At 46.9% G+C, this 18,132-nt stretch overlaps 1 pseudogene; it reads right to left on the bottom strand.

Moving 5' to 3' along the window:
* Positions 1 to 10,416: 10,416 nt before the first annotated feature.
* LOC140532317 (creatine kinase B-type-like) lies at positions 10,417 to 13,726 on the bottom strand (annotated as a pseudogene).
* Positions 13,727 to 18,132: the final 4,406 nt, after the last annotated feature.

Raw genomic sequence — 18,132 nt, 5'->3', positions numbered from 1 at the left:
CTTAGACAAGTATTCCTGTAATCAGAGCTTCAAACAATAGTAAATTGCAGTACCAGTCTTATATAGCAAATCAATATTGGCTGGTATCCCTCAGATAAAATACTTCCTCACTCTTTAAACCATCTGAAACTGACACAAAAGTGTCCAGAACAACTATCTAGGAGCAAGAGGGGTTTAGATAATCCATACTTATTCCCAAATCTTATCTACCTTTCATAGTTTCAATCAGAACTTAATTTATCTTTCCAAATCTCTCAACCCTATTACTCAGATTATTCCATTTACCTTTGCATTTTAACCACAAGACAAGATAGCTCCTAAGTTATTACTTTTTACTAGCATAACTGTACTGGAATACTATTCCAGCTTAAACAAAGCAAAGAGGTTAATGACTAAATTTATAGTTTGATGGAATTATTTCTCTTCCTTAAAAACAGTTTCTTGGAGTTACAATAAACAATAAAGATTTACCAGGACACACACACATAAGGGATTACATTTAGCATCTTTCCTTCTCAAATTTAAAACTTTCCTGATGTAAAAGCCAGTTATTACAAATTCTCTCTATCTATTACCACTTCTGTGCAAGTAATATTCATTATTTATGTTGACCTGAAAACTTAATTAGAGAAGAGGCAACAGGCTAAATGCATACATTTTATGATTTAATTAATTAATCAATTCCCTATTAAAGACAATGGTAACATAATGCATTATGGAGCCAGAAATGTTCTGGCTACCCAGTGCAGAAATCTTCTGGCTTATATACATTTTGCTGTGAGAAAGGAACTCTCCTAGTTGAACAAATCATAAATTCAGTAAGACAGGACAATTAACAAAGCAATGTCGGTCAGGCCTTGGGATTCCAGGCTGGATAAACATATGTCTCGGTGATAAGGAAATCCCACCACTAGTGAGTGGCAGGCTTCCTGCCCTAAACAGATAACTGACATAGGAAAGGGTAAACAATGTTCAATAGAAATTACGACCTAAGATGTCTATTTTTCTTTACCATTAATATGCCATAACATAGTATATGTCTATAAATAATAAGATACAAAGGAAAGTCCCATTATTCATAACATAGTATGTGTCTATAGATAATAAGATACAAAGGAAAGTCTCATTATTCAAGATATAGTGTCTTAGGTTAAAGGTCTCCTTAAGGAGTGTAGAGTTGGCCTTGGCTGGCTTTTGCTGACATGGGAAGAGGCACTCTCTGAGTTTGCTTCAGAGAGAACAAAGAGATTATTCCAAAATTTTATATTAAACATTATCATTTAGAATCTGCATTAACCAACCAAATTCCTTTACTAGGACTGATGATCTTACCCACAGGAATGGGAGGACTGTTCTGAATGAACAAAAGGAATTTAAATAAAGTTTTCACTCCACTGTGGGACTGTTCTGAATGGGCAGAGGGAGTCTAAATAAAGTTTTCACTCCATTCCCTCCTTTCCATACATAGGAATCACTTAACAATTTTAGGTTTCGGCATTAAAACAGTAATCCCAAATAACTTAGTTAACAATCCTACAACTTCATAGAAGATAGCCAAATTCTTTAGCTTTAACTTTTTTAACAGACAAAAGGTGAAAATACCTGGTTTTCTAAATGACAATTACAAAACATTAAAAGACAAGTTTAGCAGGACTGATAAAGTAACAAAACTGGTGTTACACAATTTTCCCAACATCTTTTAGTTTCAACAAAATTCAAATTAAAAGTTGCTTTGTCTAATACTATTTCTAGATTACAGTGGTCACTCAATTTTCACAATCTAAGAGAAATTCAGAAATACAATCCTAGAAATACAGTTTTAACACAACAATAACTGCAGATGGTATAATTTGCATTTCCAGAAATTATTGATCTTATTACTTTTAGCAATTAAAACCACTTCAAAGTTAACAATTACATTAGAAAGATAATAATGTTGTATGTAACATATACCAGTCATTATGTTAAGCATTTTATAATCATTTTATCATTTTGATCCCATAGCAACAAGCACAATTATTTTTACAAATCAGAAAAATGGGTCAAACAGAGATAAAATACTTTTTTTACAACTGAAACAAAGAAGTGACGCTTACCAAGAGCAGAGAAACTGATGTCCCAGTGGTGACTTTCGCAGGCAGAGTGTAGAGAACGCTCGCTACAGGCCTGATTCATCCATCTCCCCCAACCTCCCACAGCAGCAGAATTTACTGAGCCCCTAAGGCGATATGCAGGTGCTGGGACAGGGTGGGCGGAATGTCTAGGACCTAGGTGGCATTTCCAAGTTTTACCTAGAAAGGTGGGCTACCCACAATCTTAGGAGTTATTTCAAATGATCAGTGCCCGAAATATTTCTGATTAATTTCACAACATACAAATCTGCTAAAATGATTTTACCTAAGATGATCTAACTTTCCATTGTAATTCCAGGTTGGCCAGACCAGAATGACAAGGAAAAGTCTCACAGTTTTGTTTGTTTATTTCCCCAGCTGCAGCCCTTGAAGTCTGGCTGCTTGCACTTAAATCTTACAAGATAACACACTCATACACAGCACACATGACACGGACAGGGACATACACCAGGAGACAAATTGACAACAGGACAAATACAAATGTAGCTCACAAAAAAAAGAACCCAGAGAGAGAAGGCAATTAGAAGCTTGTTAGAAATCCCCATCATGAGTTGGCTATTATTATTCTGAGAAAAGGGGGTTGCAAGAATTCAAAACCTGATAGTCAAGGGGAATCCTGCAGCCTTTGCTCAGAGCACCCTTGCAGTTGTTGGAGGGTTGGGGAGCCTTGGTGCCCCAAAGTTTCTGACTGTCTTAAAGGAACAGGCCCCATGGGAATAGTTCAAGGCCTCTAGTTCTTAGGTGGATTGTAACTGTCCTCTTCAAGACCAGAGTCCTTAAAGGAAGGTGGGGAGGGGGAATGGGGAGGAGGGAGGCAACAGAGGCTTGAACAGAGGCTGCCTTCCTCAGGTCTAAGGTAGGGGAAGGCGAGGGGGAAAGATTGCATCTAAGTGCTATCAGTTTCCCCAGATCAGAGGCCTTCAAGGGGAAGGGGAGGGAGGAAAGGGGTGAGGAATAGGACGGAGGGAGAGAAGGGAACGACAGACTGGAGCCCTTGAGGAAGAAAGGATTTTTGCCAGGTCACGGCTAGGTGCTGAAGCAGCTCCCAGCCCTATAGGGAAGAGGCTACCTGTCTTTTGTTCTCGCTCAGCCAAGTCAGCAAGCCCAAGATGAAACGTTCTCGCTGCTGGCTACTTGTTTTGTTGGCCTTTAAACTTAATTTAGCTTTAAGATAAAGTAACTTTGACCGGTCCAAAAGAGCCCTGTGGTGGCCAACATCATTTAGGGCTATCTTTAGTTGATTGATACTAGTGCTAGCAATACCTGTACTAAGTTTCCTGAGATCGATCGCCAGAGGAGACCTAAGTAATACAGAGAGATTTAACGCGACTTGGTCTCCAGTCCCCAGAGTTTCCTTTAAAGGGAATTTAAAGTGAGAGTTCTTTGGAAGCTGGGAAATAGAAGGACTTACCCCGACCCTGTCAAGGCCCAGGACTCTAGGAAAAATAGTTCCTATTGGCGCCGGAGTCCTGGCGTTGGCGAGATGAGGAAATGTCCATCCTGTTCCTCAGTTCCAATCCATGTTTGGGCGCCATAACTGTTGACCTGAAAACTTGGTCAGAGAAAAGGCAACAGGCTAAATGCACACATTTTATGATTTAATTAATTAATCAATTCCCCATAAAGAAAACGGTTACATAGCGCTATGGAGCCAGGATCAGAACTGGCTGCCTTAGTACAGAAACTGACTGCCTTAAGTACATTTTGCCATGAGGAAGGAGTTCTCACATTGTAAACACATTGTAATTGGGTTTTGTGATCCCAGGCTATGGGCATCTTCCTTCTGTAGCATGTCTTTGTGATTCAAGGCAAGGAAAAGTCCCATCACCCAGACTGCAGACATCCTGTCCTCAACAGGACTTTGAAATTGTTTATTCACAACCCAAGGTGTAGGCATCCTCTAAACAAAGGAGACTATTAGGTCCAGACTCTTCTTAATTCAAACTTTGGCCCTTATTAAAGTCTAAAATGTGTATTAAATATTAACACAACCTAAGGGGCTGATGGCCCTGGTCAATTGGCATGGGCGCATGACCCCAGGGACATCGCCCAGTCAGCAGATGTCTTGAGGAGTCATCCTTCCCCAGCTTCACAAACCAGTGCTAACTCTTTGTTGTTTCTATCTGCAGGATTTAAGGGGTTTGGGGACAACATATACTGGGGGCCTCCAAACTACGAGCCTATTCCTTGGGCTCTGGGAGAGTTTGGACAGAAAGCCAGATTGTGACCTGGCTTCAGAGGGAGCTAGCCTTCCTGAGTCCTGGGCTAAGTCCACATGCTAGTATCCAAGACGGTCCCATACATATGACTGTGGCTTCCTGGTGAATTATAGAGCATGAGAGGCACTCATTGGTGGCTATGTATGGTGCCCCCCTTGGAGGGGGCTGGGGAGCTGCTTTTTTTTTTTTGAGGTAGGGTGTGTGAGGGAAGTGCATGCCTAGACATCCTGGGCTTGAGGCAGGGTCACCTATCATGTGGCTCAGAGCAGTCCTTTCTGACTGGCTGCCTCGCCAACACTGTGAGCATCTTCCAAAAGACCTGACTCAACTCTAGCCACAGCTCGTTTGTATTTGTGTCTGAAGGAACAAGGTGTCTCCTTCATGCAAAGCCAGGGAGACAAAAGTAGGGCTTCCTTCCCTCCTCCACCATCAGAGGTCATCTGTCTGACCTCTGAGAAATGGTCCTGGAACTTTTGTTTTTCCATTCTAGGTGCCAAGAGTGAAGTCTTTAATCCAGGCCAAGAGTATAAAGCATGGGGATTTGGGAGTCCAGGCATCCAGATCAGGGGTTCAGCCAACCCAGTGTCCATGTCCTGAGGAGCAAGAGCCCAGGACTATGTCCTAGCAGAAGCTTGCAGTAACACTGGCTTTGGACACAAACTTGGTGGGACCAATACTATGTAGGAACTGAACTAAGGTGAGCAAAGGTAACTCTCCCACAGGTGAGCTGGGGAAAGTAGATTGTGCTCCCTCTCCCAAGAAGAACTGCTTGTACATGAACATCCATCTGTAAAAGGTACCCAGTGCTAAGGGCTTAAATGAAGCTGAAATGCTAGTTACTGGGTCCCTAAAAATAGGACAAACACAGCAGATGGAGACTCAAACCCACAGCAGAGAAGGGACCTTGATTGTGGGGAGGGCATGTAGCAGGAATCTAGTTAGTGCAGTAATAGAGCATTGGGCTATGACTCAGGAGGAGTTCAAATCCAGCCTCAGAAACTAACTAGTTATGTGACAATAATCAAGTTATTTAACCCCTATGCCTCAGTTTCTTCAACTATAAAATGGGTATAAGAGTACTTATCTCTCAGGGCTGTTGTGAAGGTCAGATCAGATAATACTTGTAAAGTGCCTGACATATAGTAGGTACTGTTTAAATGCTAATTATTAGCTATTAACAGATCTGGCTCTGTGAGAGTGGGACTAAAGTCAACCTTATTTCAACTACGAGAGACATTTTTAAGCAAGGACAGCAGCCTCGAACCCCAGCAGTTTCTTCAACCCTTCCATGCATTTTCCTCTCATCACATTCATCTCCACAGTATCTTACATATCTTCCCCACTTTTACTATACACATAGACAGGGGCTTACATGTACAGAACATGTGTGGCAGCCTTCTCACTAACAAATGGGACCACACTGATGGGGCCTCATGAGCTGTGGTTTGGAGCAGCTTTGCTCCACCAGAGTGGCCTTTCCCAGGAGATACACTGTGTAGACTGTAGCACTACAACTTGCTTTGGAGGATATTCTGTATTAAGATCACATGTGTAAATTGCACGTTTCCTCCCTAGAACCCGTGGTGCACATCAACAATTCTTCAGGAATTGGATTGACTCTCAACTTATACACACACACACACACACACACACACACACACACACACACACACACGGCTTTCCACAAAACTTCACAAAAAGCTGAAAAGGATGGGGATTCTCCTCTTTTGGCCCTGAAGTCTCCGAGGACCTTCCCTTCCCCCTTTCACTTCTTTTATGCATTCTGTCCACCTGGAAGTTTGGTTAAAGGAGGCATACAGGTTAGGTGATATGTTAATGCATATAGTGTATTCCCTTTAAGCTAGTCTAAGCTAGGGAACTTGTACAAGGAGCCAAAATATGTTTTGACTGTCTGATACAAGAATGACTAGTCTTCAATCTGTTTTAGGGCCATTCCATGATGTCTGTGTCCCTCACATTTATGGTCTCTATATGTGTTTAACTATACCATGAGAAAGGAATTTACTTAATTAACTAAGTTGTAAATACAATAAGATAAGAGAGCTGACAGTGTCCATTGAAATGACAAAGGTATCTGTGTTTTCTTTACCATAGTGTGCCATAACATAGTATATGTCCACATAATATTAAGTTACAGAAGTTCCAGTACTCAGGATAGTGTCTTAGGTTAAGGGTCACATCCTTATGCAGAGGAAAAATACTTGTCAGCCCCATGGGGCCTTGTTGATAGAGGAAGAGGTATTCTCTGAGTTTACACAGACAACAAAGAGGTTGTTACATCCAGGTTCTTCTGGTGGATTAATTCAGGCTCTAGCCCTTATCAAAGTCCAAAAATGATATTAAATGATTATAAATTCCCCCTCCAGTTCACCAAACATTTCCTTGGCACGTGCTGTAGCACTCAGCACATAATGCTAGGTGCTAGAAAGAGACACAGACTCACCTGGAAGGAGACGCTGCTGAAACTCCCAGTTCTGAGTCCTACTAGACCAGGTCCTCTAAGACTTCTGAACCCTGCCTAAGACTTCCTTTACGGCAAGGAACCCCAAACTTCTTGGCTTCTCCTGAAACCTGTTTCTCTGGTCTCATAAGACAGGGTCCTCTGACTGCTGCTAGCAGCCAGTCCCCTGTCATTGAGGTCAGATCTGGGTCTGGGGGCCGTCTCCTCCTCAGAATTCTAGAGACAAACATGTACATGAGTGCTTGTTACTCATCTTTCGTTTTCAGAGAGAACCAATGGCATTGTGTGGTGATGTCTTGAGAGACTTGTGCATGAATTATTTGAGGCAGAGCTGGACAAAGTCATCCGTCTCATCCTCTCTTCCAGACTCATCAAAGTCCTGTGGCAAAATAAAAGTCAGGGGGATGGGGTATGACCCTGGATGCAGTGGATGGCCTTGGTGTATCCCATGTCTGACCAAGCTCCAAGGGCTCCACAGTGCCTGCTTCTGCCTATGTTCCACGGCCACTGGAATACACTGTTCTCATCCCCATATTCTGCAAGGGGATGTCTTCACATGCTTGGGGTAAACAACCCCCTAACTTGCTGCTGGGTTGGAAACCTGTTGGTGGCTAGACAACCTGGTTTAGCCTGTCTGTTGAGACAGTTTTACCAGGATGTGGCCACTGTGCATGCTCCAGCTTCTTGTAGCCATAGGTGAGAGTTGGGTGGTGGGTGGACACCAAAGGTTAATTAGCAGCCCCCACCCCAAAGACACTGATCTTCGCGGAACACCCCAAATACCCCATGTATGCATGGGCAGTAAGGTGGCAGACCCCTTTCTCCTAATTGTGTCTAGCCCCTTGAGGAATTATACTACCATCGCATAGAACTTCTATGCCCTCTGGGAGGTCCTCAATGTGCTTTTCTGCATCCAGTCAACCTCTGGGGAATACCAGTTCATGTTCTCCACCAAGAGTTTTGTGCAGCTCCCTCCAGGGCCTGAGAAAAATGACTCCAGAGTATGTTTGTGGGACCCAAACTTATTCCTGCCCAGATGAAGCATCTGACAGGAAGTCATTTCCTTTCACTTACAGCTGTCCCACAGAGACACAGTCCATCCTGGGAGGTAGCAGCGCTGCCAAGATAGGGACCCAGGGCTTCTGACTCCCAATCTAGCCCTCCTTCAGTCACTGAGGTCCCTATGCATTCTGGGTTTCTGATTCTTTCTCCTCCTACATCCTTGAGACCACTCACTGCTGAGCAGAGATGAGTACACAGCTCCCCAGGACCACTCATGATATCATCCTCATCCTTCATGGACCTCTTTTTCCCTTCTGCTCTTACCAAATGAAAGGCATCTGCTCACCCGCATCCTAGCCACTAGAACTGCCCCTGCTCCCTGCCTCCAAGCTGCACACGGCCATTGTAAGAGAAGTCCAACCTTGCCCACCAGGCAGCGCACATCATGTAAGCCCCCACCTCAAGCCATAGACTTAAGGGCAAGGACTGTCTGGAAGGGACCGTGTAGCTCAACTTTCTCATTTCAAACATGAGAAAATGGAAGGTCAGAGGGAGAGATGATTAGCTCAAGGTCCCACAGCACCTCCATGGCAGAGGCAGAGCTAGGACTCTCCCTCTTGACTTTCCATCCACGGCTCCTACTCCCCACTTCTTCTCACACTGATTTACAAACTCAGCTCTCTTAAGTGCTCACAATGACTCCCCCCAAGACTCTGTCAAGTCATAAGTTAGACCAGATGCATACTGAGCTTCTTTCAGGCTCCTGCCTCAGGCTGCCTGCCTGCTAAAGGATCTACCCCCTTCTTTGTGGGGATTCTGAGAAAAGGACTAGGCTGGAGTGGGCTCTGTGGATGCATCACTGGCTGGTGGCCACAAGAGGGCAGTCCAGGCTAAAGGATGGACATAGGCCTGCTTTAACCACAGCAAGCCTTCTTAAGGTGTGCAGGCTCTCCCATATCCCAGCACAGAAAACATGGAGGCAGATAGAGAGGGAGAGGGGAAGCCCTGACAGCCTGGCTTGCCTCCCCTGCAGTGCTCCGCTTCCTGGGTCCATGTACTGCCCAGTAAAATGCCCTCGCTTTCCTCCACTCCTTGCTGAGAATCCCCAGTTCCCTTTAAAACTGAAACCTGAGAGCCAACCAGCCAGCCACCCAGTCAGTCAATAAACACATTAAGTGCCTACTATGTGCACTGTGCCAGGTGCTGGGCACACAGAGAAAGGCAAAAGACAGTCTCTGTCCTCAGTAACCTCATGGTCTAATGTAGGGAAGGAAAAGCAAATACCCATGGCCAAGCAAGTTATGTAGGGGATTCACAGGAAATAATCGGGAGAGAAGGCACAAGAATGAAAGGGGATCAGGAAAGGTGGGATTTGGGCTGGGCGTTGAAGGAAGCCAGGTCAGCCAGGTGGCAGAGGTGAGAAGGGGAGGAGAAAGAGAATTCCAGGCATGAGGGAGAGCCAGAGAGCACTCCCCAAGCTGACAGATGGAGCTCGCTCAAGGAAGAGTCAGGGGCCAGGGTCACTGGGTCCAAGGGGGGGGGGGGGGGCACAGGGAGTAAGATGTAAAAAGCCTGTAGGGGAAGGAGGCAGCTGGCTCTGGAAGGGTTCTGAATGTCAAACAGGATTTTGCATTTGATCCTAGAGGCAAGAAGAGCCCCTGGGGGGTGGGGAGGAATGGCCGGACCTGCACTTCAGGAGAATCCCTTTAGTGTCTGAATAGAGGACTGGGGTGGGAAGAGACCTGTTCCTGCAGGCTATTGCAATAATACAGGCATGAGGGAATGAGAGCCGAACAAGGGGCATGGTTGTGTCAGAAGGGGGCATATTAGAGAATGCTGCAAAGATGCCATGAGGACCCTCGGTGACAGATTGGGTAGGGCAGGGGGAGTGAGAGAGCATTACGGGTGATGCTTAGGGGAGCAATATATAGAAAGACTGGAAAGGTAGGAGGGGGCCAAGGTGGCAAGTTTCAAAGGCCAAACAGGAGTTTTTATTCAATCTTAGCCTTGGTAGGTGATCATTGGAATTTAGAGAGTATATATGTCTGGTTGGGGTGGGCTGACATGGTCATGGACTGGGAGAATCACATTGGCAGATGGGCAGAGGAATGATGGGGTGTGGAGGGACTTGTGGAAGGGAGTCTATGGCTGTAGTCCAGGGCAGAGACAATGAGACCTCAACTTTGTGATTTGGAGAAAGAAATGACGTGATCTGCCAACTCTTGGGATGGGCAGGTGAGTGAGAATGAGGAAGGAAGCATGATCTGTAAGCTGGGAGCTGGAGCAGCTGGAAGGATGGAAGGAAGGGGAGAAGACCATGAATTCTGTTTGGGACACATTTAGGTGCCTATGGAGACATGTAGTTAAGAAGCAGTTTTTGGTATGAAGTAGTAGTCAGGAGAGAGGCTATGGCTGGATATATGGGTCTAAGAATTGTCTGCTCAGAGATGATCATTGAACACATGCGTATGGACAAGGTAACTAAGGGAGATGGTATGGAGGATGAGGAGAGAGAGCCAAAGGCAGAGGCTAGGGGACATCCTCCATAGTGAATATTACATGCTTGAGGATCCAGAGGACATCAAGAAGGAATGGTCAGACCCAAGAAAGTTGGGCCACAAAAGCCTAGGCAAGAGAGAATATCCAGAGGGACAGTGTCAAAGGCTACAGAGCCCCAGGAAATGGAAATGGCCCCAGGGCTTGAACTGGGCCGATATTATAGCACACACACACAAGACCCAAGTCCATGGTTCATTTCCCACTTTGATTTCACCATGCTCTTGAGAGAACCAAAGTACTTTTAAGACTGACCTATGACCTCTAGTGCCCACTGCAGTTGAGGTCCTCGGGCAATGACGGTGGCAGCAGCCATCTGATACTTTTCTGTTCCAGCGACTTCCCTGAGTTCTGCCCCTACACTCTCCAAATACCTGTAAAAAAAATGACAACAAATTCTAGAGCTACAGAACCCACAACATGACAGAGTGAAACAAACTTCTAGCCCAAGACAACCTGGAAAGTCAACAGGAAGGATCCATCACACCAGAGAGAGAACAAAGCACAGTCCTGCGTGGGCCGTACAGGCGCAGACTGACTGCAGTAAATCATTGGTAGTTATGGCAGCTTCCAGACTTCTCAACTCACAAATGCCAGAAAGGTCAGTCTGAAAACTCTGTGGGACCTGAGTGAAAGAAGAACCTGTGATCTGGCCAGGTCTGGCCCCAGACTCAGGGTGGTAGGGGTGGGGGTGGTGGCTATGGCTGAAGCAGCAGCAGCAGCAGCATTGGCAGAGGCTGCTTCCGAAACTCTGCGCCCACAGAGAATGGGGAATGGAATGGCTGATACAAAATACCTGAAGCCTGTGACAGTTCACCCACCTCCACCCCCACTGGGAGCAGAGTCTGACCTTGACAAAGAGTTAGAAAGTCAAGTGTTTGGGCTGGCGTAAGGTCATCAATGTACTGGCCCTGCTCCAAACTCTTCTCCATCTCAATGAGCAGCTTCACACCATTCACCACCATCAGCACCAACTCCACCTCTGAGAAGCCTAATCCATCAGCATTGGAGATGTCAAAGAAACCACCCACAGCTGCTACGTCCACACCCCCTATCCCCCTCCTCTGCCGTCTCAGTTTCTTCAGAACCTCACCAAACTTCTCATGCTTGCCCAGGTGGAGAAGTTTGATGTGGACACCTGCACGTAGGCCTGTGCCCAGGTTGGAGGGGCATGTCAGGATGTAGCCCAGGTGAGGATTCCACATGAACTCGTAGTTCTTGGTCTTAAAAAGGGTTTTAATCTGGGTAAGCCCTGTGCAGAAACGTGTGAACACCTCCTTCATGTTACCTCCCTTCTGCATGGAGATGACCCTCAGGTCATCTTCCTCATTGATCCGCACCAGAAAGGTCTTGTTGTCATTGTACCAAATGACCCTGCCATCGGGCCAGTCTCCAGCCATGCCAGAAGCCAAGAGGAGTGGGGAGACAGGCTTGTCGAAGAGGAAGAGGTCATCAATGAGCTGCTGCTGTTCCTGCTGAGTCATGTTCTTCACAGCGTGGTACTTCCTGTGCAGGTCACCTTCCAGGCTGGCCAGAGCTTCCACAGACAACTTCTCTACAGAGTGGCCTTCACCCGGGCTACAATGTGGAGGCAGGCAGAATCCTCGGATGCTCCAGCCAGTTTGAACATGGGAACTCAGAACATAGTTTAGATCCAGGACATCACCACCCTGTCAGGGTTAAGATCAGTCTTGTGCTCATCAGAAGGCTTGTAGCCTCCATGTCGGTCCTCCATAATGGGATCAAACAGCTCCTTGAACACTTCGTAGCTCTCTTCATCTCTAGCCACATAGCCCACAGTCATGATGAATGGGTGCCCTGGGTTGTCCACACCAGTTTGGATGACATCATCCAGGGTGAAGCCGCTTGATGTAGCCTTATCCCGGAGTTTTCCATAGAGCTCAGGCGTCAGCACCTTAGCCATGTGGTTGTTGTGTGAGGAGAGGTCAGGATATTCCTCCTCGGCGGGGTAGCGCGACTTCAGCATGTTGTGGAGAGGGCTCTCTAGGGGTCGCGGAGGACGAGCCAATTGCAAGGATGCTGCTGCTGTGGTGGTGGCGGCTGTGTGGGGATCCCAGGCCACCTAAGCCTGAGTTCAGTCACCAAGCCCCATTTGGGGTTTTCTTGGCAAAGACACTGGAGTGGTTCATTTCCTTCTCCAGTTCATTTGACAGATGAGGAAACTGAGGGAAACAGGGAGAAACAACTTGCCCAGGATCCCACAGCTAGTGTCTGAGGTTGGATTTGAACTCAGGTCTCTACTCCGAGTCCAGTGGTCTATCTATTATGGTGCCTCCTAGTTGTCCATAACAAACATAGCCTACAATGAAACAAGCAACTTTGTGCTGCTATCCCAGCTATGCTAGTGTCTATTTATGTGGCAAGCCTCTCAATCTATGTGCTTCAGTTTTTTCATCTATAAAATTAAAAGATGGGTTCACTTGAGGCCTCCTTCCAACCCTAAAGTTAACCCTTTGTGCAAACTTTAAGGTGTTGGATGGTAGACACTAGGTGTAACTGGGCTGGAGGAGGGAAACCTTGAGTGTGCTCCCTCAAGTTCCCCGCGGGGAGAGTCCAGAAGAGCAGAGAGTGAGTGGTAGAGAATGAGGCAGGGGAGGAGGACCTGGTGACAAGGAGGTGGTGAGAGCTAGGGAAGAGTAGCTTGCCTGGGGTGGTGGAAATGATCCCTCGGGGTCCAGGGTAGAGGATGGAGAAGGCAACAAGTGAAGGGACTCTGTAGAGGAGGACAGCGATGGACAGGATGGCCAAAGGAAGAGGCTTTGTTTGCCGTTTCTTTATAGGTAAGACCTAAGTGTGCTTGCAGGTTGGAGGGTGGGAGTCCAGGGTGGGGGAGTGAATGGAGATGCCTGAGTCACCCAAATGGTGGATGGAGCAAGGCCACGCAGGAGGTAGCCATGGATGAAACTGAGCACCCAGGAGCAGATTTCAAGGGATTTTAGTTAACGCCTTTCTGGATACTGAAAGACTGATTCTACTTACATCTGTGTGACTCTAAGCCTGGAAGAGACTTTGAAAACAATGTGTCCGATCACCTGCCGTTACCAATGTGAAAACTGAGGCCACAAGAGGTGGAAAGACTTGAGTCAAGTCACTCAGCTAGTCAGATGTCAGGGGGACTTCCAGTCCTCTCTGAAGGCGAGGTGATGCCTTGGGTAATGAGATCATCCAGTCTCAGATTAGGTCTGGTTTCTAAGTCAAGCCTCCCCAGAAGTTGGACACCCCCCCCCCCAACAACATATCTGGTAGGTGGTCATCCAGCTTTCCATGACAGAGAACTCACTACTTTCCCTCTGATTAGGAGGAAATTCCTGCATGTACCGAAGTCAAACCTGCCTCCCTGTAGCTTCATTAAGTGGCCCTAGGTTGGCATGACAATGACTTAATTTGTGGTACCTTCCAGTCCCTGATTAATGTCACATATGATAACAACAAACAGCAAGAAACATGAGTTACCTGGACAGTGACTGGTCCAAGGTCACACACCCTGACAGTGACAGAGACAAGATTTGGGCCTAGCGTTCCTGGCACCAGGCTGGCTTTCTAGCCACTGAGCTACACTGCCTCCTGACCACAAACAGAAGAGTGGGCACATATAGGAGTTGGTAGACGGAGTTTCCTTGCAGACAGTTCTCCATATTGGGTCCAGTGAAGACACAGGACATGCCTGGTACAAGAAATGAGGTGCTAGCTGTGCAGCAGGTAAACCTGGCTCTGCTTTTGCCTGATACCTACAGACTGTGTGTGAGCCTGAGCGCCCACAGCTACTTTCCCTACTGTAGCAGCTGACAGTTTACCTTTCTACAGGGGGTGGGGAAAGGGAACAACCCCAGCCCATCAGGGGTAAGGAAGTCTGGGAGATCTGGGGGATGGCGTCCAAGACTCTGACTGCACTTGGCAGACATGAAAAGCAGCTCATGGCTGGGGGGGGGGGGGGGAACGGGATTTGCTCTGAAACCTGCAGGGTCCGGACTTCTCAGCAGCCCATAAGAAGTCCGTTTCGTGCATCAGGCCTTCCTTGCTGAGTGGTCCCCCTCAAAATGGCTAGGATGCAGGCCCAGTGCTCCAGGGGCTAGCTTCAGTCTGACACCTGCTTCACTAATGAGGACCCAGGAGGGATGCCATCCAGCCTGGTCATAGGCAGAAGAGATGAGACTCCCCGAGAAGCTGAGGCATCAGCTCACAGGCTTCCCTCCTGGAGGGCACATCTGGGACATGACAAACAGCTTCCCCTGACTTGTCAAACTTGACAGCTCTGCCCACAGCAGATGATTCACGGTGACAAATGAGGCTGCTCAGAGGAATCTTTGGAGCTTGTCTAGAGCTGAGGATCAGGAGAAAACCAAAGAGCTGGGGGCGAAGGGGATAGGGTTTCTAATTGTGCCTGATTCAGAGAAGAGGAAAGAGACTAAGGAAGGGATGTAGGAGCAGGTGCCATCTAAACATCTCAAGGGACTGAGATCTGGGGGGGGTGGGGAGATGGGTCCTCTTAGCTGTGCAGATCACCACTTGGCCCTGTTTTCTCTTGTGCTTGAGGCTGGATTACAACTCGGGTCCTCCTGATGCCCCACACTGGGTAACACTTAAGAGGAGTTTAAGATTGTAGCCCAAGGAGACAAGTTTGGCCTGGTATGTGTCATGAGATGGAGGGGAATGAAACTCAACCCAACTCTGGTTCTGAGGGCCTTACCTCAGGTAGAGTAGGATCGAGTAGGCAAACTGTACATACACGGGCAGTCTGGGCATCAGAATGAGGGAGGAGCATGCTGGTGAGCATGCAGGTACAGATCAAGGGTGCCCCTTCCCGACCTCACCTGAGATTTTCTTAGCAGATACCAGAGTGGTTTGTCATTTCTCTCTCCAGTTTATTTGACAAATGAGGAAAGTGAGTCGACAAGTTGAAGTGACTTGCCATGGGTCACATAGCTGATGTCTGAGACCAGACTTGAACTTATGGAGGTGACTCTTCCTGATTCCAAGCCAGCACTCTGGAAAGGGAAGCAGCAATTTTGAAGACTTCATGGAGAACAAGTCCCACCATACTCATTTTATGTCCTTTTATGACAAGGCTGCTAAAGAAAAAGATATGGAGGCTCTATAGACTACCTAAATTTTAGGAGAGCATTTGACAAAATCTTTCATGCTCTTCTTGTACAAGAGATGGACAGATGTGGACTACGATTAAAGCTTAATATCTGACAGGTTATTTATTATTATGATTGAACTTTAGGTAGTTTTGAAATTGGGTGAATGACTGAACTCAAGGCATGGTCAGCAACGGTTCAACATCTGCTTGCTGGCAAGCCTCCAGCACGATGCCTCTGAAGTCTGTCCAGTTCCTGTGCTGTTTAGCCTTTGTATAAATGACTTGGATAAAGATAGAGCGCTCATCCATCCGCCTCTCGGAGGACACAAGTTGGGAGGAAGATCGAAGGCAGTGGCTCACAGAGGGCTCTTTTGGGCTGAATCTAAGATGAAATGCCACAGGAATAAGTGCTCACTCAACGTCATAAGTGCAGGGTGGGGGAGGCCTGGGAGACCACCAAACCCACTGGGCAGTTTTATAAGACAGGCTCCACATGAGGACTTGACACCTGTTTGTGGTTGTGGGGAGGATGTAAAATGTCCTGTCTTCTTCCCAAACCCAGGAGATATAGGTAGCATTGAGTCAGGCCTGGGCTTGAACCAATTGGTTCCTAGTGTGGGAAACAAGGAAGTTCTGTTTCCACAGTTTTGAGATCAGGGTTGTGACCTGGCAGGGTCACGTAAAGGTCAGAAACTTCTGTGCAGGCCAGATGAGCAGTTTGAAGGAAAGCCTATCAGAGAGGAGAACATAAAGTCACGTAGTCAGGGGATGGTGATGCAGGAGATCCAAAGTTCCAAATTCTATAAGAAGCTTCCATTATTCTGAACGTGTTGTAGTCTTCTGGTGCCCATGCTGAAAACAACTACCCGTTCCTTCAAGGGAAGGAACATAGAAGGCCCTCCTTCCTCTGAACTTCATTCTAATAAATTTTCCTTAATACCTTTTTGTGTGTCAAGTGCTTCTCTAACACTAGGGATGAGGTTACACCAGCCATGTGGCCTCCATGACCAGGAGTGGTGGTGGAGTTTCCCAAGGCAGAACTATTGCTTCGTTTTTGGCCAGAATGAGAATTAGAACAAAAGGACCTTGGATTCCGAAGGAACCAGAGAAGGGTCTGACCCTTGTGGTAACATGCCAGTGAGTGTAATATAATTTGGCATATGCCCAAGTCATCTATGATGGATGGAAGTACCCATGTGGGAAAACCAGGGTCCTGCTTCTGAGACCTGGGAGAACTGGTACAGGTGCAACTCTCCTCTTGGGGTTGGGGGCAGCCTGTTTCCTTTGCCTGAACTGCCTAAACAAATTGCATCTCTAACACTACTCAATGTGGACAGTTCCTCTTTTCTTCCACGCCTGGAGGTGAAGCACTGTCACTCAATGTGGGTGGCACCATACAGCAAAAATGCAAGGCCCTCCTGATCCAGGCCATGTGATCCTGAGAATGTGGGTTTCTGTCTTGTTTTCTTTGTCCTTTTAGTTCTAAGTGCAGGAAATGAGGTCCTGGACCTGAGAACAGAGCCATGGAGATCCTGGAGCCCAGGATTCCAAGCTAGATGTCGTAGCCCTGACAAGTCAGGGTCCTGCGGTTCTAGTCCAAGGGGGTCTTTGGCCTTGAAATTGGTGCCTCTTTGGAGCTGAGTTAAGGGGGGGAGCCTAATCTCCTTCCCCTCCCCAAGAGGAGGCATTCTGTTCCCTAGGTTTTGGGGGGGGTGTTTGTATTTTCTGGCCATACTTTGGAGGAGCACTTAGTTGGTTGTGTTCCGTGGACTCTGACTGGACCTGTGTTGGGGTCATGATTTCAATAGTTAATTTCGTATTTCCCTCTTGTGTCTCTCCTAGCAAGCCACTCAAAATGTCTGTTAGCTTCTTTTGGATGGAATGTGGAGTGACAGGAGGCTGTGGCCAATCCCTCACAGGATGGGGAGAGAGAAGAAAAAACATTCCAACCTACTAGATTTGCACGTTTACCAATATTTTATGCAATTGTAAGTTGGATTCTCAACCAGTAGAGAATTGCCAGGGCTTAGAAGAATCATGACTAACACAAACAACGAGTAACTCTGGCTTTTCTCTGAGCTTGTATCACCATTAGAAAGTTACCAAGTGGGACAGAATCTTTATTTGCAGGAAGAAGAAAAGCCATTCAGAGAGGCGTTGGTCCCGTTAATCACGACAGCCCCCAGAATCAATCATTTCCGGGGTTCAGAGAACAGATTTTAATAGACCCAAAGAGTGACAAATCACTGAAACAGACAGCTCTAGCATCTCATCAGTCAGAGAGTTTGGGGCTCCTCCACCTTCCTGTTGGCCATAGGCCATGAGGCTCTAGGGGTGGTTTGTGATCGCCGCAGAAGGGAGGCTTTTATTGTACTTTAGCTCCAAGTTTGAGGTTCAGGTTGAAGCTCCTTCAAGATGAAGCCATTTGCATGAGGTCACCAGGCATGATCCCTGCAGAGCTAGAGTTCAGACCCCACAAGGGCTGAGAGGCACACAGCTTTTCCTTCCACCCTGCTTGGCCATTGCTGGTTCTCTCACTTCCTCCACACAGGACCCAGTGGGGCTCCAGCCACACCGAAATGGAGGCTCACTGTGCCACTGAGGACACAGGGCTGCCGTCTCCTCGGCGTTCTTCAT

This window comes from Notamacropus eugenii, chromosome 3, assembly GCF_028372415.1.
Source record: "Notamacropus eugenii isolate mMacEug1 chromosome 3, mMacEug1.pri_v2, whole genome shotgun sequence".
NCBI classification, from domain to species: Eukaryota; Metazoa; Chordata; class Mammalia; order Diprotodontia; family Macropodidae; genus Notamacropus; species Notamacropus eugenii.
This window is presented reverse-complemented; position numbering and strand designations above follow the sequence as displayed.